Source organism: Mus musculus, chromosome 10 (assembly GCF_000001635.26).
Source record: "Mus musculus strain C57BL/6J chromosome 10, GRCm38.p6 C57BL/6J".
In the NCBI taxonomy this organism is placed as follows: Eukaryota; Metazoa; Chordata; class Mammalia; order Rodentia; family Muridae; genus Mus; species Mus musculus.
This window is the reverse complement of record NC_000076.6, coordinates 118220063-118247380: the sequence shown is the minus strand read 5'-3', so window position 1 is coordinate 118247380 and position 27318 is coordinate 118220063. Positions and strand designations below refer to the sequence as shown.

General features: G+C 44.2%; 3 pseudogenes; all 3 read left to right on the top strand.

Moving 5' to 3' along the window:
- Gm9029 (predicted gene 9029) lies at positions 1053 to 3898 on the top strand (annotated as a pseudogene).
- Gm32717 lies at positions 6580 to 9054 on the top strand (annotated as a pseudogene).
- Gm9585 (predicted gene 9585) lies at positions 13885 to 15550 on the top strand (annotated as a pseudogene).

Here is a 27318-nt window from a genome sequence, read left to right as displayed (position 1 = left end):
GTGTTAGCAGTACTAGCTTCACTGATTTAGAAAAATAGAGGTGCATAATGCTCTGGCCACTCCTTGAACCTGTGTGTCTGCCAATGTTTTGACCATTCCTTGAACCCATGTGTGTGCCCACTGATGAAGCCCATTGCCAGGTGTTTGTGATATCGGTTGCCGAGAAAGAGAAAATCTCCCCAGCAACCACAGTCCGGCCAATCCTGAGTTGCTACACCTGCACCAGACTCTTTCCTTGTACCCCTCCCATACCCATTTCTTGAGAATAGACATTGTTTAGATCTGGAAATCCCCTACTCCCCCCCCTCTCCTTTCTCCCCTGAGGGCCTATAAAAACTGGGACTTCTTTCCCCTCGAGGTTGACTCCTCTACCCCTGCGTGGGATAGGAGTCGTCCCCAGAGCTCTGGCTTTCCCCGAATAAAGCCTCCTGTGGTTTGCATCAAGCTTGGTCTACTGTAAGTTCTTGGGTGTCCGCTATTGTCCTGAGGCCTGAGCAAGGGGCTCCTCTCGGAGTCTTTCACTTCCAATTTCTTTAACATCAATTTGTATTTAAGTTGACACACTAAAAGGATGTTCCCAAGGGACATTGCCCCATTGTAAATTTACAAATACATTTGCGAATGTACGAGGGATAGTTATATCCTGTTAGGCGTATTCACAACCTTGTTATTGTTTCATGTGAACATGAGATATTATTTGTGTCAAGTTAACAAGGGGTGGGTTGTAGTGGCTATTCCTGGTTGTCAACTGGACTATATTTGGAATGAACTACAATCCAGAATTGGAAGGCTCACCAGTGACCCTTATCTGGAGGCTTGTAGATAGAAGTTTTTGATCTGGATCTAGGTATGGAGATCTTTAGACATAGTGGCTATGGATTCCAGAAGATTAAATCTCTGAATTCAAGGACATCTGGGATTAAGGATGTGGAGGAACACACCTTTAATCTGGGCTACACCTTTCACCTGGGATTAAAGGTGTGGTGGAACACACCTTTAATCTGAGCTACAGCTTCTGCTGGAGACAATATAAGGACATTGGAAGAAGGGAGTCTCTAAAGCAGAAGGTCGCTCTTGGGAGGAAGTGGCCTCTTGCGTCCCGTGACCTGAGCGCCCTTACTACTTTCTCGAAGCTCCTCTCGCCCCCTCGCCAGGACACTCTGCCGCCAAGATGCCCCGGATTATGATCAAAGGAGGAGTGTGGAGGAACACAGAGGATGAAATTCTGAAAGCAGCGGTAATGAAATATGGGAAAAACCAGTGGTCTAGGATTGCCTCATTGCTGCATAGGAAATCGGCAAAGCAGTGCAAAGCCAGATGGTACGAATGGCTGGATCCAAGTATTAAAAAAACTGAATGGTCCAGAGAAGAGGAAGAAAAACTCTTGCACCTGGCCAAGCTGATGCCAACGCAGTGGAGGACCATTGCTCCAATCATAGGAAGAACAGCAGCCCAGTGCCTGGAACACTATGAATTCCTCCTGGACAGAACTGCTCAAAGGGACAATGAAGAGGAAACAACAGATGACCCCCGAAAGCTTAAGCCTGGAGAGATCGATCCAAACCCAGAGACCAAGCCAGCCCGGCCCGACCCGATTGACATGGATGAGGATGAACTTGAGATGCTCTCTGAGGCTCGAGCCCGTCTGGCCAATACTCAAGGAAAGAAGGCTAAAAGGAAAGCAAGAGAAAAGCAGTTGGAAGAAGCCAGGCGCCTTGCTGCCCTCCAGAAAAGACGAGAGCTTCGAGCAGCTGGCATAGAGATTCAGAAGAAAAGGAAAAGGAAGAGAGGCGTTGATTATAATGCTGAAATCCCATTTGAAAAAAAGCCAGCTCTTGGTTTTTATGATACTTCTGAGGAGAATTACCAGGCCCTTGATGCAGACTTCAGGAAATTGCGACAGCAGGATCTTGATGGGGAGCTAAGATCTGAAAAAGAAGGAAGAGATAGAAAAACAGACAAACAGCGTTTAAAAAGGAAAAAGGAGTCTGATTTACCATCAGCTATCCTCCAAACCAGTGGTGTCTCCGAGTTGACTAAAAAGAGAAGCAAACTTGTGTTGCCTGCGCCTCAGATTTCAGATGCTGAACTCCAGGAAGTTGTCAAGGTAGGCCAGGCCAGTGAAGTCGCACGGCAGACGGCGGAGGAGTCAGGAATAACAAACTCTGCTTCTAGCACTCTCCTGTCTGAGTACAATGTCACAAACAACAGCATCGCTCTGAGAACACCACGGACGCCAGCCTCTCAAGACAGGATTCTACAGGAAGCTCAGAACCTCATGGCCTTGACCAATGTGGACACTCCATTGAAAGGTGGGCTTAATACCCCACTGCATGAGAGTGACTTCTCTGGTGTGACCCCACAGCAGCAAGTTGTGCAGACTCCAAATACAGTTCTGTCTACCCCTCTCAGGACTCCTTTTAATGGAGCTGAAGGGCTGACTCCCCGAAGTGGAACAACTCCTAAACCAGTCACTAATGCCACCCCAGGTAGAACACCACTTAGAGACAAGTTAAACATTAATCCAGAGGATGGAATGGCAGACTACAGTGACCCCTCTTACGTGAAGCAGATGGAAAGAGAATCTCGTGAACATCTCCGTCTCGGGTTCTTAGGCCTCCCTGCACCTAAGAACGATTTTGAAATCGTTCTGCCTGAAAATGCCGAGAAGGAACTGGAAGAACGTGAAATAGATGATACCTACATTGAAGATGCTGCTGATGTGGATGCTCGAAAGCAGGCCACCCGAGATGCTGAGCGTGTAAAGGAAATGAAACGAATGCACAAAGCCGTTCAGAAGGATCTGCCCAGGCCGTCTGAAGTAAATGAAACTATTTTAAGACCTTTCAATGTAGAACCACCTCTAACAGATTTACAGAAGAGCAAAGAACTGATCAAAAAAGAAATGATTACGATGCTTCATTATGATCTTCTACATCATCCCTACGAACCATCTGGAAACAAAAAAGGAAAAAAATGTTGGGTTAGCTACCAACAATTCAGAGCACATTACCTATCTTGAGCATAGCCCTTATGAGAAGTTCTCCAAAGAAGATCTGAAAAAGGCCCAGGATGCTCTGGTACAAGAGATGGAAGTGGTCAAACAAGGAATGAGCCATGGCGAACTCTCCAGTGAAGCTTACAACCAGGTGTGGGAGGAATGCTACAGTCAAGTCCTCTATCTTCCTGCTCAGAGCCGCTACACTCGCGCTAATCTTGCTAGCAAAAAGGACAGAATTGAATCACTTGAAAAGAGACTTGAGATAAACAGGGGTCACATGACAACAGAAGCCAAGAGAGCTGCAAAGATGGAAAAGAAGATGAAGATTTTGCTTGGTGGATACCAGTCTCGTGCTATGGGGCTCATGAAACAGTTGAATGACTTATGGGACCAGATTGAGCAGGCTCACTTGGAGCTACGCACTTTTGAAGAACTCAAGAAACGTGAAGACTCTGCTATTCCCCGTAGGCTAGAGTGTCTAAAGGAAGATGTGCAGCTGCAACAGGAACGAGAGAAAGAGCTTCAACAGAGATACGCGGATTTGCTGATGGAGAAAGAGACTTTACAGGCAAAGTTCTGAAGCACAGTGGATGGATGCTCTGCCACAGGAGAGCGAGTTGCTGGTTTCCTACTCAGCAAGGCTGAACTGAGCTTCTTCTTCATTGACAAGTTACCCAGCACCGTGGTTTCTCAGTTGTTTGTTTTGAATGATACTGATCTTTGCGTTCCGTGTTACAAACTTGGACGCCGGGATAATGAGGGTTTAAATTATCCAGATGCTCATTCTTTGCCAGTGTCATATTTACAAGATTTCGTAGTTTAGGCCTTTAATTTAAAAAGCCTGACTTTAAATACTGCCTGTGAGTAAACCCTTGAATAAAAAGATCATGTGAAAAATTGAGAAAAAAAAAAAAAAGGAAGAAGGGAGTCTCGTTCTTGCTCCCTCACCTGCTTGCCATGTGGGACTGAGTAACTGCTAGATCCTTGGACTCCCATTCACAGCTACTACTGAACCATTGTTTGGAGTTGGACTGTAGACTGTAAGTCATCAATCAACTCCTTTACTATATAGAGACTATCCATAAGTTCTGTGACTCCAGAGAACCCAAACTAATATACCAGGACCACTCAGCATCATCAGAACACAGTACTCCCACACTTGACAAACAAGATTGGGATTTAAAATCATATCTCATGATGCTGGTAGAGGATTTTAAGAAGGACGTTAATAACTCCCTTAAAGGAATCCAGAAGAACACAGGTAAACAGCTAGAAGCCCTTAAAGAATTACAGGAAAACACAATCAAATAGGTAAAGGAATTGGACAAAACCATCCAGGATATAAAAATGGAAGTAGAAACAATAAAGAATTCACAAAGGGAGACAACTCTGGAGATAAACCTAGGAAAGAAATCAGGAGCCATAGATGCAAGCATCACCAAGAGAATACAAGAGATAGAAGAAAGAATCTCAGGTGCAGAAGATTCCATAGAAAACATTGGCACAACAATCAAAGAAAATGCAAAATGCAAAATGCAAAAAATATCCTAACTCAAAACATCCAGGAAATCCAGGACACAATGAGAAGACTATACCTAAAGATAATACATATAGATGAGAATTAAGATTTTCAACTTAAAGAGCCAGGAAATACCTTCAACAAAATTATAGAAGAAAACTTCCCCAACCTAAAGAGATGCCCATGAACATACAAGAAGCCTACAGAACTCCAAATAGTTTGGACCAAAAAAGAAATTTCTCCAATCACGTAATTATCAAAACACCAAATGCACTAAGCAAAGAAAGAATATTAAAAGCAGTAAAAGAAAAAGGTCAGGTAACATATAAAGGCAGACCTATTAGAATTACACCAGACTTCCCACCAGAGACGATGAAAGCCAGAAGATCCTGGATAGATGTTATACAGACACTAAGAGAACACAAATGCCAGCCCAGGCTACTATACCCAGCCAAACTCTCAATTACCATAGACGGAAAAAAAAAAAAAACCAAAGTTTTCCATGACAAAACCAAATTCACACAATATCTTTCCACAAATCCAGTCCTTCAAAGGATAACAAAGGGAAAACTCCAACACAAGGAGTGAAACTACACCCTAGAAAAAGTAATCTTTCAGCAAACCTAAAAGAAGATAGCCACATTAACAGAATCCCAACTCTAACAACAAAAATGACAGGAAGCAACAATTACTTTTCCCTAATATCTCTTAATATCAATGGGCTTAATTCCCAAATAAAAAGACATAGATGAACAGACTGGCTATGTAAACAGAACCCAACATTTTGCTACATATAGGAAACCAACCTCAGGGAAAAGGACAAACACTACTGAAAGATCCTGAAAGAATGTAAATGGTCACAGAAGCCCTGAAATTGGCAAGATAGATGTCAGTGTTAGCAGTACTAGCTTCACTGATTTAGAAAAATAGAGGTGCATAATGCTCTGGCCACTCCTTGAACCAATGTCTGCCAATGTTTTGACCATTCCTTGAACCCATGTGTGTGCCCACTGAAGAAGCCCATTGCCAGGTGTTTGTGATATTGGTTGCTGAGAAAGAGTCAGAAAATCTCACCAGCAACCACAGCCCAGCCAATCCTGAGTTGCTACACCTGCACCAGACTCTTTCCTTGTACCCCTCCCATACCCATTTGTTGAGAATAGACATTGTTTAGATATGGAAATCCCCTACTCTCCCTTCTCCTTTCTCCCCTGAGGGCCTATAAAAACTGGGACCTCTTTCCCCTCAAGGTGGACTCCTCTACCCCTGAGTGGGATATGAGTCGTCCCCAGAGCTCTGGCTTTCCCCAAATAAAGCCTCACGTGGTCTGCAACTAGCTCCGTCTATCGTGCGTTCTTGGGTGTCCGCTATTGTCCTGAGGCCTGAGCAAGGGGCTCCTCTCGGAGTCTTTCACTTCCAATTTCTTTAACATCAATTTGTGTTTAAGTTGACACACTAAAAGGATGTTCCCAAGGGACATTGCCCCATTGTAAATTTACAAATACATTTGCCAATGTATGAGGGATAGTTATATCCTGTTAGGCGTATTCACAACCTTGTTATTGTTTCATGTAAACATGAGATATTATTTGTGTCAAGTTAACAAGGGGTGGGTTGTAGTGGCTATTCCTGGTTGTCAACTGGACTATATTTGGAATGAACTACAATCCAGAATTGGAAGGCTCACCAGTGACCCTTATCTGGAGGCTTGTAGATAGAAGTTTTTGATCTGGATCTAGGTATGGAGATCTTTAGACATAGTGGCTATGGATTCCAGAAGATTAAATAAATCTCCGAATTCAAGGACATCTGGGATTAAGGATGTGGAGGAACACAGCTTTCATCTGGGCTACACCTTTCACCTGGGATTAAAGGTGTGGTGGAACACACCTTTAATCTGAGCTACAGCTTCTGCTGGAGACAATATAAGGACATTGGAAGAAGGGAGTCTCTAAAGCAGAAGGTCACTCTTGGGAGGAAGTGGCCTCTTGCGTCCCGTGTCCCGTGACCGGAGCACCGTTACTACTCTCTCGAAGCTCCTCTCGGCCCCCTTGCCGAGACACTCCACTCCGCTGCCAAGATGCCCCGGATTATGATCAAAGGAGGAGTGTGGAGGAACACGGAGGATGAAATTCTGAAAGCAGCGGTAATGAAATATGGGAAAAACCAGTGGTCTAGGATTGCCTCGTTGCTGCATAGGAAATCGGCAAAGCAGTGCAAAGCCAGATGGTACGAATGGCTGGATCCAAGTATTAAAAAAACTGAATGGTCCAGAGAAGAGGAAGAAAAACTCTTGCACCTGGCCAAGCTGATGCCAACGCAGTGGAGGACCATTGCTCCAATCATAGGAAGAACAGCAGCCCAGTGCCTGGAACACTATGAATTCCTCTTGGACAAAACTGCTCAAAGGGACAATGAAGAGGAAACAACAGATGACCCCCGAAAGCTTAAGCCTGGAGAGATCGATCCAAACCCAGAGACCAAGCCAGCCCGGCCGGACCCAATTGACATGGATGAGGATGAACTTGAGATGCTCTCTGAGGCTCGAGCCCGTCTGGCCAATACTCAAGGAAAGAAGGCTAAAAGGAAAGCAAGAGAAAAGCAGTTGGAAGAAGCCAGGCGCCTTGCTGCCCTCCAGAAAAGACGAGAGCTTCGAGCAGCTGGCATAGAGATTCAGAAGAAAAGGAAAAGGAAGAGAGGTGTTGATTATAATGCTGAAATCCCATTTGAAAAAAAGCCAGCTCTTGGTTTTTATGATACTTCTGAGGAGAATTACCAGGCCCTTGATGCAGACTTCAGGAAAATGCGACAGCAGGATCTTGATGGGGAGCTAAGATCTGAAAAAGAAGGAAGAGATAGAAAAACAGACAAACAGCGTTTAAAAAGGAAAAAGGAGTCTGATTTACCATCAGCTATCCTCCAAACCAGTGGTGTCTCCGAGTTCACTAAAAAGAGAAGCAAACTTGTGTTGCCTGCGCCTCAGATTTCAGATGCTGAACTCCAGGAAGTTGTCAAGGTAGGCCAGGCCAGTGAAGTCGCACGGCAGACGGCGGAGGAGTCAGGAATAACAAACTCTGCTTCTAGCACTCTCCTGTCTGAGTACAATGTCACAAACAACAGCATCGCTCTGAGAACACCACGGACACCAGCCCCTCAAGACAGGATTCTACAGGAAGCTCAGAACCTCATGGCCTTGACCAATGTGGACACTCCGTTGATAGGTGGGCTTAATACCCCACTGCATGAGAGTGACTTCTCTGGTGTGACCCCACAGCAGCAAGTTGTGCAGACTCCAAATACAGTTCTGTCTACCCCTCTCAGGACTCCTTCTAATGGAGCTGAAGGGCTGACTCCCCGAAGTGGAACAACTCCTAAACCAGTCACTAATGCCACCCCAGGTAGAACACCACTTAGAGACAAGTTACACATTAATCCAGAGGATGGAATGGCAGACCACAGTGACCCCTCTTACGTGAAGCAGATGGAAAGAGAATCTCGTGAACATCTCCGTCTCGGGTTCTTAGGCCTCCCTGCACCTAAGAACGATTTTGAAATCGTTCTGCCTGAAAATGCCGAGAAGGAACTGGAAGAACGTGAAATAGATGATACCTACATTGAAGATGCTGCTGATGTGGATGCTCGAAAGCAGGCCACCCGAGATGCTGAGCGTGTAAAGGAAATGAAACGAATGCACAAAGCCGTTCAGAAGGATCTGCCCAGGCCGTCTGAAGTAAATGAAACTATTTTAAGACCTTTCGATGTAGAACCACCTCTAACAGATTTACAGAAGAGCGAAGAACTGATCAAAAAAGAAATGATTACGATGCTTCATTATGATCTTCTACATCATCCCTACGAACCATCTGGAAACAAAAAAGGAAAAAATGTTGGGTTTGCTACCAACGATTCAGAGCACATTACTTATCTTGAGCATAGCCCTTATGAGAAGTTCTCCAAAGAAGATCTGAAAAAGGCCCAGGATGCTCTGGTACAAGAGATGGAAGTGGTCAAACAAGGAATGAGCCATGGAGAACTCTCCAGTGAAGCTTACAACCAGGTGTGGGAGGAATGCTACAGTCAAGTCCTCTATCTTCCTGCTCAGAGCTGCTACACTCGCGCTAATCTTGCTAGCAAAAAGGACAGAATTGAATCACTTGAAAAGAGACTTGAGATAAACAGGGGTCACATGACAACAGAAGCCAAGAGAGCTGCAAAGATGGAAAAGAAGATGAAGATTTTGCTTGGTGGATACCAGTCTCGTGCTATGGGGCTCATGAAACAGTTGAATGACTTATGGGACCAGATTGAGCAGGCTCACTTGGAGCTACGCACTTTTGAAGAACTCAAGAAACATGAAGACTCTGCTATTCCCCGTAGGCTAGAGTGTCTAGAAGAAGATGTGCAGCGGCAACAGGAACGAGAGAAAGAGCTTCAACAGAGATACGCGGATTTGCTGATGGAGAAAGAGACTTTACAGGCAAAGTTCTGAAGCACAGTGGATGGATGCTCTGCCACAGGAGAGCGAGTTCCTGGTTTCCTACTCAGCAAGGCTGAACTGAGCTTCTTCTTCATTGCCAAGTCAGAGTCTTTCACTACCTCAGACTAAAAGGCTGGAAAACAACTTTCCAAGCAAATGGTCCCAAGAAACAAGCTGGAGTAGCCATTCTAACATCGAATAAAGTTTACTTTCAACCTAAAATTATCAAAAAACGAGGGACACTTCATACTCAAAGGTAGAATCTACCAAGATGAACTCTCAATTCTGAACATCTATGCTCTAAATGCAAGGGCATCCACCTTCATTAAAGACACTTTACTAAAATTCAAAGCACACATTACACCACATACAATAAGAGTGGGAGACTTCAACACCCCACTCTCATCAATAGACAGATCATGGAAACAAACTAAACAAGACACAGTGAAACTAACAGAAATTATGAAGCAAATGGATTTGACATATCTATAAAACATTTCATAAAAAAAAAGATACACCTTCTCAAAACCTCATGGTACCTTTTCCAAAACTGACCATATAATCGGTCACCAAATAGGCCTCAACAGATACGAAAATATTGAAATTATCCAATGCATCTGAACATATCATCATGAACTAAGGCTGATCTTCAATAACATAATAAAAAGTGCACATACATGTAGAAGCTGAACAACACTCTACTCAGTGATAATTTAGTCAAGGAAGAAATAAAGAAATTAAAGACTTTTAGAGTTTAATGAAAACGAAGCCACAACATACCCAAACTTATGGGACACAATGAAAGCAGTCCTAAGAGGAAAACTCACAGCTCTGAGTGCCTCCACAAAGAAACTAGAAAGAGCATACACTAGCAGCTTGACAGCACACCTAAAAGCTCTAGAACAAAAAGAAGCAAATTCACCAAAGAGGAGTAGACAGCAGGAAATAATCAAACTCAGGGGTGAAATCAACCAAGTGGAAACAAGAAGAACTATTCAAAGCAGCAACCAAACCAGGAGCTGGTTCTTTAAGAAAAGTCAACAATATAGATAAACCCTTAGACTCACTAGAGGGCACAGGGACAGTATCCTAATTAACAAAAGAAGAAATGAAAAAGGAGAAATAACAGAATCTGAGGAAATCCAAAAAACTCATCACATCCTACTATGAAAACCTATACTCAACAAAACTAGAAAACCTAGATGAAATGGACAATTTTCTAGACAGATACCAGGTACCAAAGTTAAATCAGGATCAGATAAATGATCTAAACAGTCCCATATCCCCTAAAGAAATAGAAGCAGTTATTAATAGTCTCCCAAACAGAAAAAGCCCAGGACCAGATGGGTTTAATGCAGAGTTCTATCAGACCTTCAAAGAAGACCTAATTCCAATTCTCCTCAAACTATTCCACAAAATAGAAACAGAAGGTACTCTACCCAATTCATTCTATGAAGCCACAATTACTCTGATGCCTAAACCACACAAAGATCCAACAAAGAAAGAGAACTTCAGACCAATTTCCCTTATGAATATCGATGCAAAAAATACTCAATAAAATTCTTGCAAACTCCATCCAAGAATACATCAAAATGATCATCCATCATGATCAAGTAGGCTTCATTCCAGGAATGCAGGGATGGTTCAATATACGGAAATCCATCAACATAATCTACTATAAAAACAAACTCAAAAGAAAAAGCTACATGATCATCTTATTAGATGCTGAGGAAATATTTGACAAAATCCAATACCTGTTCATGATAAAAGTCTTGAAAAGATCAGGAATTCAAAGCCCATTACTAAACATAATAAAAGCAATATACACCAAACCAGTAGCCAACATCAAAATAAATGGAGAGAAACTTGAAGCAATCCCACTAAAATCAGGGACTAGACAAGGCTGCCCACTCTCTCCCTACATGTTCAATATAGTATTTGAAGTCCTAGCCAGAACAATTAGACAACAAAAGAATATTAAAGGGATACAAATTGGAAAGGAAGAAGTCAAAATTTCGCTATTTGCAGATGATATGATAGTATATATAAGTGAACTCAAAATTTCCACCAGAGAACTAAAACTGATAAACAACTTCAGTGCAGTAGCTGGATACAAAATTAACTCAAAGCTGTGGCCTTTCTCTACACAAGGATAAACAGGCTGAGAAAGAAATTGGGAAAACAACACTCTTCACAATAGTCACAAATAATATAAAATACCTTTGTGTGACTAAGGAAGTGAAAGATCTGTTTGATAAGAACTTCAAGTCTCTGAAGAAAGAGATTGAAGAAGATCTCAGAAGATGTAAAGATCTCCCATGCTCATGGATTGGCAGATTCAATGCAATCCCCATCAAAATTCCAACTCAATTCTTCAGAGTTAGAAAGGGCAATTTGCAAATTCATCTGGAATAACAAAAAAATCTAGGATAGCAAAAACTATTCTCAACAATAAAAACCTCTGGTGGAATCACCATCCCTGACCTCAAGCTCTACTACAGAGCAATTGTGACAAAAACTGCATGGTACTGATGACAGACAGGTAGATCAGTGGAATAGAATTGAAGACCCAGAAATGAACCCACACACCTATGGTCACTTGATCTTTGATAAAGGAGCTAAAACCATCCAGTGGGGGGCAGGGGAAGACAGCATTTTCAATAAATGATGCTGGCTCAACTGGTGGTTATATAGAAGAATGCGAATTGATCCATTCTTATCTCCTTGTACAAAGCTCAAGTCTAAGTGGATCAAGAACCTCCACATAAAACCAGAGACACTGAAACTTATGGAGAAAGTGAGGAAGAGCCTCAAGATATGGGCACAAGGGAAAATTTTCTGAACTGAACAGCAATGGCTTGTGCTGTAAGATCAAGAATAAATGGGACCTCATAAAATTGCAATGCTTCTGTCAGGCAAAGGACACTGTCAATAAGACAAAAAGGCCACCAACAGATTGGGAAAAGATCCTATACCAAACCTAAATCCAATAGAGGGTGCACTGGTTGGTTTTATGTGTCAACTTGACACAGGCTCCCCAAATGCTTCTTGGTCATGATGTTTGTGCAGGAATAGAAACCCTGACTAAGACAAATTGATACCAGCATAGTGGGGTATTCCTGCGACAACCTGACCATGTTTTGGGGAGGACTGTGGAAGGACTTTGGACCTTTGGGCTAGAAGATCCATTCAGTGTTAAGAGCTCTGTGGGATGTTGTGTAGAGCTTAGAAGATAATGTTGAGAACAGTGCAGAAGATAGAGGTCTGACTTGTGAAATTTCAGAGGAAAGATTAAAGACACTTATCAGGGCTATTGCTATTTTGATTGTGAAGATTCTGTGGTTCTGGTTAACTGGGGCTGAAGAATCAGCTGTGATTAACAAGATACCAGAACTACTAAAGTGAAAACTTTGCATTACTGGGACTATTGATGCTGGCTAGCTAGAGCTAAGAAATTAGCAGTGATCAAGAAGAGACCAGCATTGTTGAGGTGACATCTTCTGGGAAGTGTTTTCTGAAAGCACAAAGAGGCTGTGTTTCAGAGATAGCCAAGGTTGTACTCCTGCTGCAGTGGGACTTGGTAATGTTAAGAGTCACCCAGTTGGTACTAGTTTTGAAGGCATGAAGGAGTCATGCAGAGCAGCTGAGGCTCGGCACTATGAGAGGCCATGGAAGGCCATTGGTGAAGGTGCAGCCTCAATTGCAATTGATGGCCCAGGACTGAAGGGGTCATGCAGTGTTTTGGAGATGCCAGTACTATGAAATGGCCACCAAGAACAGCAGCAGCAGTAGAGTACAGGCATCTGGAGCCTAGAGGATGACATGTGTGCTACAAAGGGCATGGCTGGAGAAATGGCCCAAGCCCTTGGAGGAGCCCAGAAGATCGTGAGTTGGATCCCAGACACTGGATGATTGGAGAATAATTTTCGCTTTTGATTGTGACTGTGACCTTATTTTTTTTTCCCTCTTGAAAGAAGAAAGTATTTTAGTGGAGCCCACAGTTAAGAGACTTTGAATTTTAAAAGTTATTGGACATTTTAAAGGGATTGAACTTTTAATATATAAAGTGTGGGACTTTTAAAATTATTTAGGTCTTGGGGATGAATAAGAATATAAGGGTTGAGGCTTACTACTGATGTGTTTGTGTGTCAAGTTGACAAGGGGTCAATTGTACTGGCTAGTTTTATGTGTCAACTTGACACAGGCTGGAGTTATCACAGAGAAAGGAACTTCAGTTGAGGAAATGCCTCCACGAGATCCAGCTGTAAGACATTTTCTCAATTAGTGATCAAGTGGGGAGGTCCCCTTGTGGGTGGTGACATCTCTAGGCTGGTAGTCTTGGGTTCTATAAGAGAGCAGGCTGAGCAAGCCATGGGAGGCAAACCAGTAAAGAACATCCCTCCATGGCCTCTGCATCAGCTCCTGCTTCCTGACCTGCTTGAGTTCTAGTACTGCATCCTTTGGTGATGAACAGCAGTGTGGAAACTGTAAGCTGAATAAACCCTTTCCTCCCCAACTTGCTTCTTGGTCATGATGTTTGTGCAGGAATAGAAACCCTGACTAAGACAGAGGGTTAATATCCAATATATATTAAGAACTCAAGAAGACTCCAGCAAACCAAATAACCCTATTAAAAATGGAGTGCATAGCTAAACACAATTGAATACTACTCAGCTATTAAAAACAATTAATTTTTGAAATTCTTAAGACAAATGGATGGATCTGGAGGATATCATCCTGAGTGAGATAACTCAGTCACAAATAAACACACATGATATGCACTCACTGATAAGTGGATATTAGCCCAGAAGCTTAGAATACCCAAGATACAATTCCCAAAACACATGACACTCAGGCCCTGAATGCTTACTGGCATGTGGACAGCTATAGGTGCTGTGAGTGTAATGCCTCCCTTTCACACCGGTACTAAGACGATGGACAACTCTCTTGCGAGTAGGACTACTTGGACTCCCTCTATGACAAGACTTGCCATGGGTGCTCTGAACACAGCACCAAAGGGCTAGTCATGGTGACCTGGGAGCTGAAGTACCACCCCGAGTGCTTTATCTGCCTCGCCTGTGGAAACTCAATGGCCATGCAGACACCTACACACTGGTGGAGCGCTCCAAGCTGTACTGCCGGCAGTGCTACTACCAGACTGTGTGGTAACTCCAGTCATCGAACAGATCCTACTTGGCTCACCCGGCTCCCACTTGCCCACCTGTAACCTTAATGTCTATCCCAGCCTCTGCCCATGGCAAACGAGGCCTGTCTATCTCCATCGACCCCCTGCCCACCTCATGACCCACCAGAATGTTACAGGCATGGAGCATTTACACACAGTCAGATTTCAAGGAGCAGACCTGGGCTGCCTGAGCCCAGATGTGAAGAATTCCATCCATGTGGGAGACTGGTTCTGGGAAATCAACAGCACATCCATCCGGAATATGCTGCTGGCCGAGATCCAGGAGACCAGCTGCCTACTCCAGCTGACCCTTCAGCATGACCCCTGTGACTCATCAGATCCCAGCCCCCTGAGCTCCCCAGTACACACTCCCAGCAGACAGGCAGGCAGCTCTGCCCAGCAGAAACCGGTCTAGAGGAGCTGAAGTATTGACATGTCCCTGGGTGCCATCTCACTAGCCTCTCCAGCCTCCTAGCACAAGGATCTGGATCGTTCTGAATCCCTCTGCAGACCACACCACATCTCCCGGCTGTCTGACCTCATCTATAGGGAGGTGTTGAGCTCTTAAGGCCAGTCCATCAAGGTGACACACTGAGAAACAGGCAGGGTGATGGTGATGGAGGAACTTATTCACTTTGATGAAGAGATTCAAAGGACATTCCTCAAGGAGGTAAAGGTCATGTGGTGCCTGGAGCACCCTAACAAGCTCAAGATCAGGGTGCCATACAAAAACAAGTGGCTGAACTTCATGACAGAGTACATTAACGGCGGTGCCCTGTGGGGCATCATTAAGAGCGAGAGCCTGGACAGCCAGTACCTGTGAAGTCAGAGGGTCAGCTTTGGCAAGGACACTGCATCAGGGATGGCCTACCTCCATTTGATAATCATCATCCACAGAGACCTCAACTCCCAGAGCTGTCTGGTCCATGAGAACAGGAACATGGTGGTGGCCACTTTGCGCTGCCTCAACTTAGGATCCATGAGAAGAGTCTGTCTGAAGGTTTGCATAGCCTGAAGAAGCCAGACCACAAGAAGCAGCACACAGTGGTGGACAACCCCTACTGGATGGCATCAAAGGATGATGAACGATGATCGGATGTGTGAATGCAGAACCTGACTATCTGCCTGGCACTATCGACTGTGGCCTCAATGTAAGGGGTTTCCTGGACTGTTCCTGTCCAAACTGTCCCCCACGTTTCTTCCCCATCACTGTGTGCTCCTGTGGAGAGGCCCTCTTTTGTAAAGCTAGAACAATGGCTTCTCATGCACTTCTCATGCACTTGGATGCTGATCACCTGCCACTGGGCCCACAACAGGAATAACTGGAACAGGACTTCTGGGAGGCCTACCAGCAGGACGAGAGCCCACAGGACCTAAGAACCAGGAAGAGGGAGATGTGGGTGAAGTGCATGCTGAAATGTGGCCTGTCTGAGCCACGTGCACTGCCAAGTGCATTACCAGAAATCACAATCATTTGTCACCAAAAATCCTTATTCAAGGGACGCAGAGTCCAGAGCTGTTGACAGTCTGTCAAGGTAGCCAGGTCCGAAGCAGCAGTTCCAGTATCAAGCTCTGCCGTGTAGTGTGAACAGGGGATGATAATCCTGATGCAATCTAATCCTTTTTTGGTTGTGGGAACACTGCATTTCAAACACACAGCTGTTTAAAAAGAAAACAAAAGCTATTTCTGGTAAACTAGAACACCATTTCCATTGTTACTTTTCGATGTGTCTGATGCTTTTCTGTCTGTGGTCTACTTTTTTTTTTTTTTCCAGACAGTCATTAAGTAACGATGTTGCAGTGACATTAGAAACAAATGCCTAATTCATGGCTAACCTTATACAATTTCTTGTACTTTATACATAGAGGAACTGCAGGCTCCAAGAGCAACTCTGTCCTTCATGGAAGATGTCTTTGCTCCATTCCAACTATACATTCACAAGGAACTTGACTTTGTGGAAGACTTTCGAAGTCTTATGCAGAAACTGAGCCCAGTATGTAAGTATCTACCATGAAGGGCAGAACTTAAGATCAAAATCTATCTAAAAACAGCAAATGGGAAGCTGCATCCACACAACGTGGGGCTTGCTGTCCAAGGAGAGGCTGCCACCGGAAAAGTGCCTCTTCAAGCTACTTGGATATGTCCTAAGGAATACAATGTGGTAGAAAAGGGCTAGGATATCCTGGGATACCTCAGGAATGGGTGTATTGATTCATTCTTTGTCCAATTATATATTCTGTGAATTATACACAAATTCACAGAATCAAGCAAAGACATCTTCCATGAAAGACGAAGCTGCTGCTCTTTGAGTCTGCAATTTCTCTACAAATAAGTTACACAACAAAGAAGTTCTGCCTGATGAGGTCTGGTTATGAAGGAAGCTTTTAAAAAGATAGAATGACGAGACTGACTGTCCCTTTATAAACTGTAGGTTATCTCTGTCTACATTACAGCAGGGTGGAAGGGCCAATAACAGATATTTGAACACCAACTTTGTGCCAAAATATTATTCTAGAATGTTCCATATTTCCCATTGTTGTTGTTTTTCAAGACAAGTTTTCACTGTGTAGCTTTGACCATCCTGGAACTCATTATGTAGACCAAGCTGGCCTCAGACCGACAGAGATTCCCCCCCCAACCCCCCCCCCCCGAGTGCTGGTCACTCTCCCTCTTTATCTTCCCCTCACACACTCCAGACCCGCTTTTCTGTTCTGCTTTTACCAGTAAAATGAAAGCTCACGGTGAGCGCGAGACCACAGCATTGCTCATGTTTCATTCTCGTAAGAAACTCACCTTTCAATGGAAGGGACAGCCCTGTGAACTGAGAGGTGGGGGTGGCAGTCTTCTCCCATACCGGTCACCTGCCCCATTCTCTTCTCTGAGTCATCAAATCTACACCAGCAGCAAGTCCTCCACCAATTTAGAAGTTGGAGCTTGCCTGACATTTGCATGATTTCACCAGATCTGGGGGGAAGGGGGGATGTGTAATTTAAAAGGTTGTCCATCTTTGACACCACAGTTCCTGCTCCAGTTTTCTCTACAACTGGCATCCAGGCTGACTGGGTGTTGGCTCCCTTTTAACCCCCGATATTCCCATAAATGTTTTATACCCTAGGAATCTCTTGAGGAAATGACTATCTTTTCCTCGAGATCTACCACACCCTACCACCTCCTAAAGCCAAGAGCATCCAGCACTCTCTGGATACGAACCCTCTTTCCTCGCCACCGGCTGCTGTGTGACAATTTGCCATTCATTTACTTCATTCTCAATTTGTTTAAGGAACCCCCTATACAAAGAACACATGTACATGCTAGGGGGTGAGCAAAGGGGCCACAGGGACTGTGGGAACCCTCAGTTCTGCCTCAGTTCATTCTGTGATGTGGGACAGAGTGGTGACAAGTAAACTTCATTTGGGGCAGCAGCCCTGGTATGAACAGCAGCTGTAGCTTAGGTTACATTAGAGAACAGAATTAACATCAAATATAATTAGCCCCAGGGCTATCTACAACACAGAAACAGATTGAGGTCAAGGCCTGTTGAGAAACAGACTTACTGTGGAAAAGGGGCTAAGTCAATCTGCATGATGATTGTGACAAATTTGTCACAAGTAGATGATTCATAAAAAATAGCTCCAGACACTCAATTCAAAACCAAAGGGAGGAGGAGAGAGAGGAGAGAGGTTTGGAGCCGCCACCCCCACATATGACATGACAGGAGAGTGATGGGCAGAGGCAGCTAACAGGGGACACTCAGTGAAATGCTATAAAAGTTTGGGTAATGGGAACCTATTTGGGATTGGGTGTGACTGGGGTATATGAAGTGGAACCAGGTTTCTGAGATGCACTTCTCAAAAGGGAGTCTAGAATTCTAAGTTCCTTCAGAAAGAATGTGAACACCAGGGATCAAAGTTTCTCATGTCATTTGAGAGCATGGGATTAATGTAAACTCCCCAAAGCTGGATATAGGACACTTTCGAGTGAAAGTACTCATACCTATACCAGGCTGAAAACCTGCTTAATCGTAGATAATGCACCTCATGTGTCTTCAATGAAAAGGAAAAAAAAACACTCGTGGGAACAATGTTCCACCTAGAGCAACTTGGAATCCCCCAACAAAACTTCTTTGCAATCCAGGTTGTAACTGAGGCTAAAGCCGATTGGGTGCTGTCCGTTTCTCCACATTTGGTGGTTCTGTTTCCATAAAGGTTTTATACCCTTAAAATCACCACCCAAGGTAGACCACATACACCCCACAAATGCCTTTGCTTTGCACAGCCCACTCTCAAGAACTCCCACACACTGCTACGATTGGCAACTACCCCCTGTTGATAGCAGCCATCTCTGTCAGCAGGCCTGCTTCATTGTATCCATCAAAAGATGTGTGCCATGAGTAGTCACTTTAACAGAGACTCACACGAGTCTGAAATCTACCCAAGGGAATCTCCGAGAGTGTCCAAATAACAAGAATCGTTACAATAAGTGAGATATTTGGAAGGGGAGGCAACTAGTAGCCAATTTTCAGGTCATTGGAACACACGTTTATTACATAACTTTCACATGTTCCCTGTGAAGAAATGAATAGACAACACTATTAAGCTTTAAGGGATCTGGTTTTGAAACTTGGATCTCTACTCATACTGGGTTACCTGCCCCACCCCTTTTCTCAAGCTTAGGTTTAATTTGTTAAGTGATTTAATACCTTAAGAGACAGAAAATTTTAAGATTTACTCCTATTATTTTTAGGAGTGGGTAGCTGTTTGCGTGCACACACATGTGGGTATAAATACAGGTGCCTACAGAGACCAGAGTCAGTGCCTCCCCACCCCCACCCCCACCCCGGAAGCTAGGGTTACAGGTGGTTTGGAGCCATCAGACTGGGTGTTGGAAATCAAACTATGCAAGATTAGTAAATGCTCTTATCTGCTGAGCCATCTCTCCAGCCCTGGGATTAAAATAAATAAAATGTTTACTGTTGACTGCATACCACCAATCAGATGTTTAAAATATGAGTCAATTACAGTGCTCTGTGTATATTTTTCTTCCAGGTTCTCATGCATAAATAATCTATTGCATCATTTATTTCAAGAGCTGAAGGAATTCTCCGGGGGGGGGGGGGAGGTGCTTACATGTATTCGAGTCTCATCCACCAGCATTAAGAAATGAGCATTTTAAAGCAGCCGCTACTGCAGAAGTAAAGAGATCCCAAAGTCTGGCTTAGTCAACCACACTGCCATTGTGTATCAGTCAAACTGAGCCATGAGACATGGCTTCTCTCTAACAAATAGCAGAAGTGCTTGGAAATAAACCCATTGAACCAAGAAGTGACCGTCAGGAGGTAGTTGGTGAAATACTAACTTCCCCCTCCATATAAATGAACTAGCAATCCAAACCTGGAAGGACATGATCTCTTCCTCAATTTAGATGCTGTCCTTGGTAGAGTAGAACAGCCAGTAGGGGCAGAGACATGGCTCAGAGGTGCTTGCTTCACAGGAAGAGGACCTGAACTCTGCTCCCAGCTTCCAAGTTGGGTGGCTTTCAACTACCTGTAACTCTTAACTCCATGGGACTCAATGCCATCTTCTGACCTCTATAGGCATGAGCACACATATCATACCCACAGACACACAGGCACATACATTCTACAAAGTAAAAGTGACTCTTTTCAAAAGTGGGTAGATATAAAGAACCAGTAATACGCATGGCAGCCACCGAGCATCGGGAAGTAGGGGACGCTGCATATCTAATGAGACAGTAAGCCGGAGTCCATATCTAACACCCTACGTAACCGTCAGAGGCCATCCCGGAATCCAGAACACTGACAAGGAGTTAAAGAACTTGAAAGAAGGTGACAGAGAAGTAGCGATCCCCAAATTGCCCTGTGAGGTGTGAAGAAGCCAGTGACTCTCAGACATGCAGCGGCCAGACTATGACCATCAGAAAGTTCCTCCAGTGTGTTGCTCTTCCATAACAGAAGAGGCAGACCACTCATCCCTCCCTAAACACACTAACTGCTCTAATACTCATTTCCTTTACAGTTTAAGCCCTTCCTGCCCACAACAACACCAGCTCACAATAATACCACTGATGATCCAGCATGCCCAGTGGGGCAGAGTGCTCACAGGTTCCCCACAGGAGCACACTGCATTTCCAGTCCCCCACACTTGTCTTTAAGAGGCCAAAGAGAATGGATATCCCAATTAACTAACCTGTTAAGTTAAACTGTAGAGCACATTTACGCATGTTAAAGTGTTATCTGGAATCATGGGTCTCATAATATCCACTTAATACATTGTTCTGTCAGAGTGCATTGATTCCCCCTGCTCACAGCACAGTTCCCTCAAATCAAACTCGTGCCTGTGTGTCACCACCCCCATTTAATGGCTGCCTTCAGAAGGATTGTGATTCAGCAGGGACATGGGGAGGGGAGGTACAGGGCAGAGGATTTGGGGGGGGGAACTAATGTTCAAAGAAAGATAGAAGAGAGGAAAGCATTTGCCTCTGGCAAGATTACTAATTGCATATTGTATTTACTTAAAGAGCAACAACCTGGTGAACATGTCTTCCTTCTTCAATGGGAAATTATATCCGCTGACATACGGACATTTAATGACTTCAGGAAAACCCAGCCTTTAATGATGTCAGTGATTGGCACTGTTCCCCCAAGCCACACATCTGAAACCATTGCTGCTGAGCAGTCATGGGTAGAGCCATGTTAAACCAATTATCCCAAGATGACAGAATCATGATGTATTTTCCAGAGAGAGGTCCAGAGGGCACAGTTAGACAAGTATGGGAGGCATCTAAACATTCGGAATGCAGTGAGCATGGGTAGTCTATCCCCAAAGCACCAACTGCCAGAGAATTACTCTTGTCTATGGTGGGTAGAATCAATGTCAACCACAGATAGGTTCAAGTATTTAAGCATTTGGTCCCCAGTTGCTGGCCCTGTTCAGGGAAGTTTAGGAGGCACAGCCTTGCTGGATGTTTTTGTTAGGGTTTCTGTTGCTGTGATGAAACACCACGACAAAAAAAAAACAAAACACATTGGAGGGGAAAGGGTTAATTCAGCTTACAAGGCCAGATCATAGCCTGGAGGAAGTCAGGACAGGAGCTCACACAGGGCAGGAACCTGGAGGCAGGAGCTGATGCAGAGGCCGAGACCATGGAGGGATGTTACTTACTGGCTTGCTCAGCCTGCTTTCTTATAGAACCAGGACCACCAGCCCAGGGATGGCCCCACCCACAATGGGCTGGGCCCTCCCCCACAGATCAGCAATTGAGAAAATACTTTACAGCTGGATCTCATGGAGGCATTTCCTCAGCTGAGGCTCCTTCCTCTGATGACTCTAGCTTGTGTCAAGTTGATACACAAAACCAGCCAATACAACTGACCGCTTGTCAACTGGACACACAAACACATCACTATTAATCCATAACACTTCCTTTCTTAGATCTCACATTAAAAACATAAATAACTTTAAAAGTCCCACAGTCTTTACGAATTTAAAACATACCAACCTTTCAGTCTCTTTTAAGATAGCCAATCTCTTAAATCCAAAATTGTTGTTTTTTTTTTTTTTTTTAATCAAAGTCTCCCAACTGTGGGCTCAAATAAAATACTTTCTCAATATCAAGAGGGGAAAAAATCAGGGTACAGTAACAATCAAATCAAAATAAAATCAAGCTCTAACCATCCAATGTCTGAGATTCACTCACCATTTTCTGGGTTCCTCCAAGGGTTTGGGTCTCCAGCTCTGCCCTCTGTCGCACACAGCTTTTCTTCTGGAATCCAGCTTGATCCACTTTACTGCTGCTGCTGTTCTTGGTGGCCATTCCATGGTCCTGCCATCTCCAAAACGCTGGGGTCTTCTGCTGCAATTGGACTGCACTTTTACCAACAGCCTCTCATAGACTCTCTTCATGATGCCAAGACTCAACTTCTTTGCATGACTCATTCAGTACTAGGCCTTCAACTGTCACTGAGGCTGCACCTTCACCAGTGGGCTCTCCTGGGCTTTCTCAGTGCCAACACTCAGCTGTTCTCCATGACCTCTCATGCCTTCAAAACCAGTACCACCTGGGCAACTTTTGCACATTACCAAGTCCAGCTATGAGTAGGAAGTACAGCCTTGGCAGACTGCAACACAGCTTCTCTGTGCTCTCAGAAAACACTTCCCAGAAGATTTCACCTCCGTGATGCTGGTCTCATCTTAATCATGGCTAATTTCTGAGCTCCAAACTAATTTCTTAGCTCCAGCTAACCAGCATCAATTGTCCCAGTAACACAGAGGTTTCACTTCAGTAGTTCTGCTATCTTGTTAATCACAGCTGATTCTTCAGACACAGCTAGCCAGAACCACAAAATCTTACATCAAAATAACAAATGGCCCTGATAGAATCTTTAATCTTCCCTCTGAACTGTCACAAGCCAGGTCTCCCTCCATCTTCTGCTCTGTTCCCAACATTCTTGTCTTTCATACTCCTACAGAACTTCTCATTGAGCTCTCAACACTCAGTGGCTTTCCTAGCCCAGAGTTCCAAATTGCTTCCACAGTCCTCCCCAAAGCATGGTCAGGTCTGTCACAGTGATGCCCCACCACACTGAGACTAATTTGTCTTCGTTAGGGTTTCTACTGCTGTGATGAAACACCATGACCAAGAAGCATATTAGAGAGGAAAGCATCTGCTCGGCTTACACTTCTAGCTCTACAGTCCATCGATGAAGCCAGAACAGGAACACAAGCAGGGAAGGAACCCGGAGGCAGGAGCTGATGACCCAGGAGGCCACAGATGCTGCTTACTGGCTTGCTCTTATGGCATGCTCAGCCTGCTTTCTTATAGAACCCAGGACCACCAGCCTAGGGATGGCCCCACCCACAGTGGGCTGTGCCCTTCCCCAGTGATCACTAATTGAGAAAATGCCTTACAGCTGGATCTCATGGAGGCATTTCCTCAGCTGTGCTTTGTTCCTCTCTGATGACTCTAGCTTGTGTCAAGTGGGCACCCAACGCCAGCAAGGACACTAGAGGAGCTACATCACTGAAGGAGGCTTGGAGAGTCTAAAGGCGGGTACCATCACCAGTTTGCTCTCTCTGCTTCCTCCTTGTGGTTCAATGCGTGTGCTCTCAGCTTTCTGTTACAAGCTATGCCTGCCACCATGGCTCCACCATTTAAGCCTTATATATCTGGAACCATAAGCACAGATAAACCTTCCGTTCTATAAGTTACCTTGGTCATAATGTTTGTGTTTTATCACAGCAACAAAAAGTAACATACATTGTTTTTTTTTTAAGATTTACTTATTTTATTATATGAGTACACTGTAGCTGTCTTCAGACACACCAGAAGATAGCATCAGATCCCATTACAGATGGTTGTGAGCCACCATGTGGTTGCTGGGAACTGAACTCAGGACCTCTGGAAGATCAGCCAGTGCTCTTAACCACTGAGCCATCTCTTCAACCCTAATACATTGTTATTTGGGATGACAATCCCCTTATATAATTCTTGAAAGCCACTTTCTTACTGTATTGTATATGGCCAATTTTTCATCACACTAACATTTACCCAACAGTATTTACTAGTATTTATAATTCTCGTATAACAGCATTTACTAGTATTTATAATACTTGTATAACAGTATTTACCAGTATTTACCCAACCGTCTACTTAAGAAAAAAGGAAGTTGACTCTGTTGGTCGTAAATAGAGACGTTTTGGGTTTGGCTCTCCAGAAGAGGTCTGCCCCTCTCTGTTGGGTAATGCTCACCCAGGATCACCATCTTAACAAGAGACAAAGTAAATATATGAGAAGAGAGAAGGAAGGTGGTGTAAAAGAGCTCAGCAGGAAGAAAGAAGGGTGATGAGGCAGCTAGACCAAAAAAAAAAAAAAAAAAAGGCGCTTAGAGACGGGCATAAGACTCTGAGACCCTCCCTGTGGTTTGAGTCTTGAGTCTGCACGCTGTACCTTGTCTTCTGTAGGTCTCTACTCTGCCTCGGCCGAGTGTTTACCCCAGTGTTTTACAGAGTGCTTGTTATCTTTCAGGCTCTAGTTAAGGTAAGGTGAACCAGGAAACAAAAAGACAAAAATCTTCTTCTTGCCAACATACTGCTAGACAGTCCAATAAGTAACAAAGCTGGGTCAGCATAGTGGCTGGGGAGCTAAGGGCACTTCCCGCCAAGCAGGATGACCTAGGGGAGCTAAGGGCACTTCCCGCCAAGCACGATGACCCAAATGAAATCCCTTGGACCATGTGGAAGGAGAGAACTAACTCCATGGGTTGTCCTCCAATCTTGACATCCATGTCATGATACACTTGTACACATATACACACTGATCTGTATATAGATATACAGAACTGTATATAAATATAAAAATATACAGAACTGAATATAAATATAGAAATAAAATAAATAAATTAGTCTAAAGGAAATATCAAGATGGTAATAAACTATGTTATAAGCTGTATACATACTGTGTTTGAATGTGACTCAAGTATTTACCAAAGGTCTGCTATGGTAAAAAAGACTTGATCGCCAGAATCGCTGTGTGGGAGGTGGTAGGTCTTTGGGGCTCTGGGGTCTTATTGGAGTTTATTGAGTTTGAGAATTCCTCAGAAGGTCCCTTGGTCAATTCAACAGCCCCTTGAGTTCTCTGAATTACTGTACGCAGAGCAAACCATGGTCTGTCCTTTTTCATTCAGCTCCAGTTTGAGGTGTGACTGTCTGCTTCTGTGAGTGCTTCTGCAGCATTGTGGTATCCACTGTGCTCATCAGAGGCCAGATCAGCGGGCTCAGCCTTCTTTTTAGCATCTGTAGTGTGTCAGGGATTTGGTTATAGCGATGAGAAGCTGGGTATCCTGCTACAGCCATAAAATAATAAATGTTTTAGAATAAAAAAATAGTATAAGAATCTGTCATCGTAAAAGCAGAGAACATTTATCTGAAAGTTAATTTATCAGAAAGTTAATGATTCAGGGTTTGATGGCAGCAGACATTCAATAGCAAACTATGAGGAAGGAATAAAGGCAGAATGAAGAGGATCACATGGGCTTTCTAAAAGCAATCTCTGGATACAAAGACTGTTATGGCTTATCTCTGAAATCTTCCCCAAGGCCAGGTGCCAAAGCCTTGCTTGCTAAGCTAGTGTAGAAGAGGATGGGTCAGAGAGAAGCCCACTCCGGAAAGGAGGGGTGGTAAATGGCATGGAAGGATCAGAAAGAAGCAAGACTGAAACTAGGCAGAGTAAACATTAAATCCTACAGCTGAGATCTGTGCTTGGGCATTAGGGGCAGGTGATGTACTAATAGGAGGTCCGCAGGCTCACTCAGCCTTGTCTCTGCAACTTTGTTACCCATAGTCCCTTTTTTTCATTTTTTATTAGATATTTTCTTCATTTATATTTCAAATGCTATCATGAAAGTCCCCTATACCCTCCCCCAACCCTGCTCCCCTACCCTCCCACTCCCACTTCTTGGCCCTGGTCTTCCCCTGTACTGGGCCATATAAAGTTTGCAAGACCAAGGGGTCTCTCTTCCCAATGATGGCTGACTAGACCATCTTCTGCTACATATGCAGCTAGAGACACAAGCTCTGGGGGTACTGATTAGTTCATATTGTTGTTCCACCTATGGGGATGCAGACCCCTTCAGCTCCTTGAGTACTTTCTCTAGCTCCTCCATTAGGGGCCCTGTGATAGATGTAATAGATGACTGTGAGCATCCACTTATGCCTTCCTATTGCCGGCCTGTGGCTTTCCTAAGATCATTCCACGTTACCGACCTCTCCAACACCCTGAGGTTTCTCTTTGCAATCTGGGCTTCACCCTCAAAGCTTTAAGCATTGCCCTCTTGGGGAGAGCTTTTGGTACCCTTCTAGAAGTTTGGCATTTGTCCCTGGGCTCGGACAGGGAAGTAGGCTCAGAGAAGACTATTAGAAACCATGACGACTTACTGCTCTGCTTGATTACAGCCTTGTGTGAACTCTGTGCTTACTCCTTGACTTAATTATCACCTTGTGTGATCCTTTGGCTTACTGCTTGCTTGATGACTACCAGGAGTGTCTCTGTTTATGGCTTGATTACTGTGTCTTTGATCTAAGAGCTGACCGTGGTTTTTGTATGCACCTAGATTAATATAAAAGCAGGCTAGACAGACATAAAGCTGCTTCAGCCGCAGCACTGGCCAGAGTCAGGTTATAGTGTTGTCTAATCGTCGTTTTCTTTTTCAATCCTCACTCCCTCCCTTGAGACCCTGTTGACTGACTGAGCCAGCTTTGTCGCCCTCTCAAGAGCTGCCTGCAGGGATCCTGATCTTGACAGGCTGTGACTTGACTCCCAGGCTTCCCTTGAGACTTTGATAGAAAGTCCCATGACTTGGTAAGGCTTGCACTCTGCATACCCGTAAAACCAGTGCCATGTTGTGATGCCAAGTTGTAGCTCCGGATTGAGCAGTAGCCGATGGCCTCCTGGACGACGGCTAATAGGGCCTCTGAGTGCCTTGGCAGCTGATCCCAGGGAAAACCCTTCTCTGGGCGGCCCTGTGAAAGCAAGGTACAGCTGCGAATGTTTTGCCAGAGTTTACGATTCTGCAGCCTTGAGCCTACAAATGGACAGAGTTTGGTCAATTCTGGAAATGCCCTCAAAGCGACTCTCCTCTTGTCCTACTAAATGTCGCCTGGGTTCCTTTCAGCACTTTGATCTCTAACAGTCATCTCATCCTTGTCTACAAAATTCACTCCAGATCACCATGCACACTTTTCCAGTCTTCCACTCCGCCTTTTACTCCAAATTCTTACTATAAATGCATCTGAAAGTTACCAGCCTCGTGTTACTTCCTGATCGCTACACTGTCATGCAATATAGTCTCTGCAAAACCCTAGTCCAGTCATTCTCAACCTGCCCAATGCCTCAGCCCTTTAATACAGTTCTTCACGTCGTGCCGACCCCCAACCATAAAATTGTTTTTGTTGTTACTCCATAACTGTAATTTTGCTATCACTGTGAATTATAGTATAAATGTCCATGTTTTCCAATGGTCTCAGGCGACGTCTGTGAAAAGGTCAATCAACGCCCATGGGGTGGAGACCCGCAGATTGAGACCCACTGCCTTAAAGTCTGTTGTCTTTAAATTCAGACT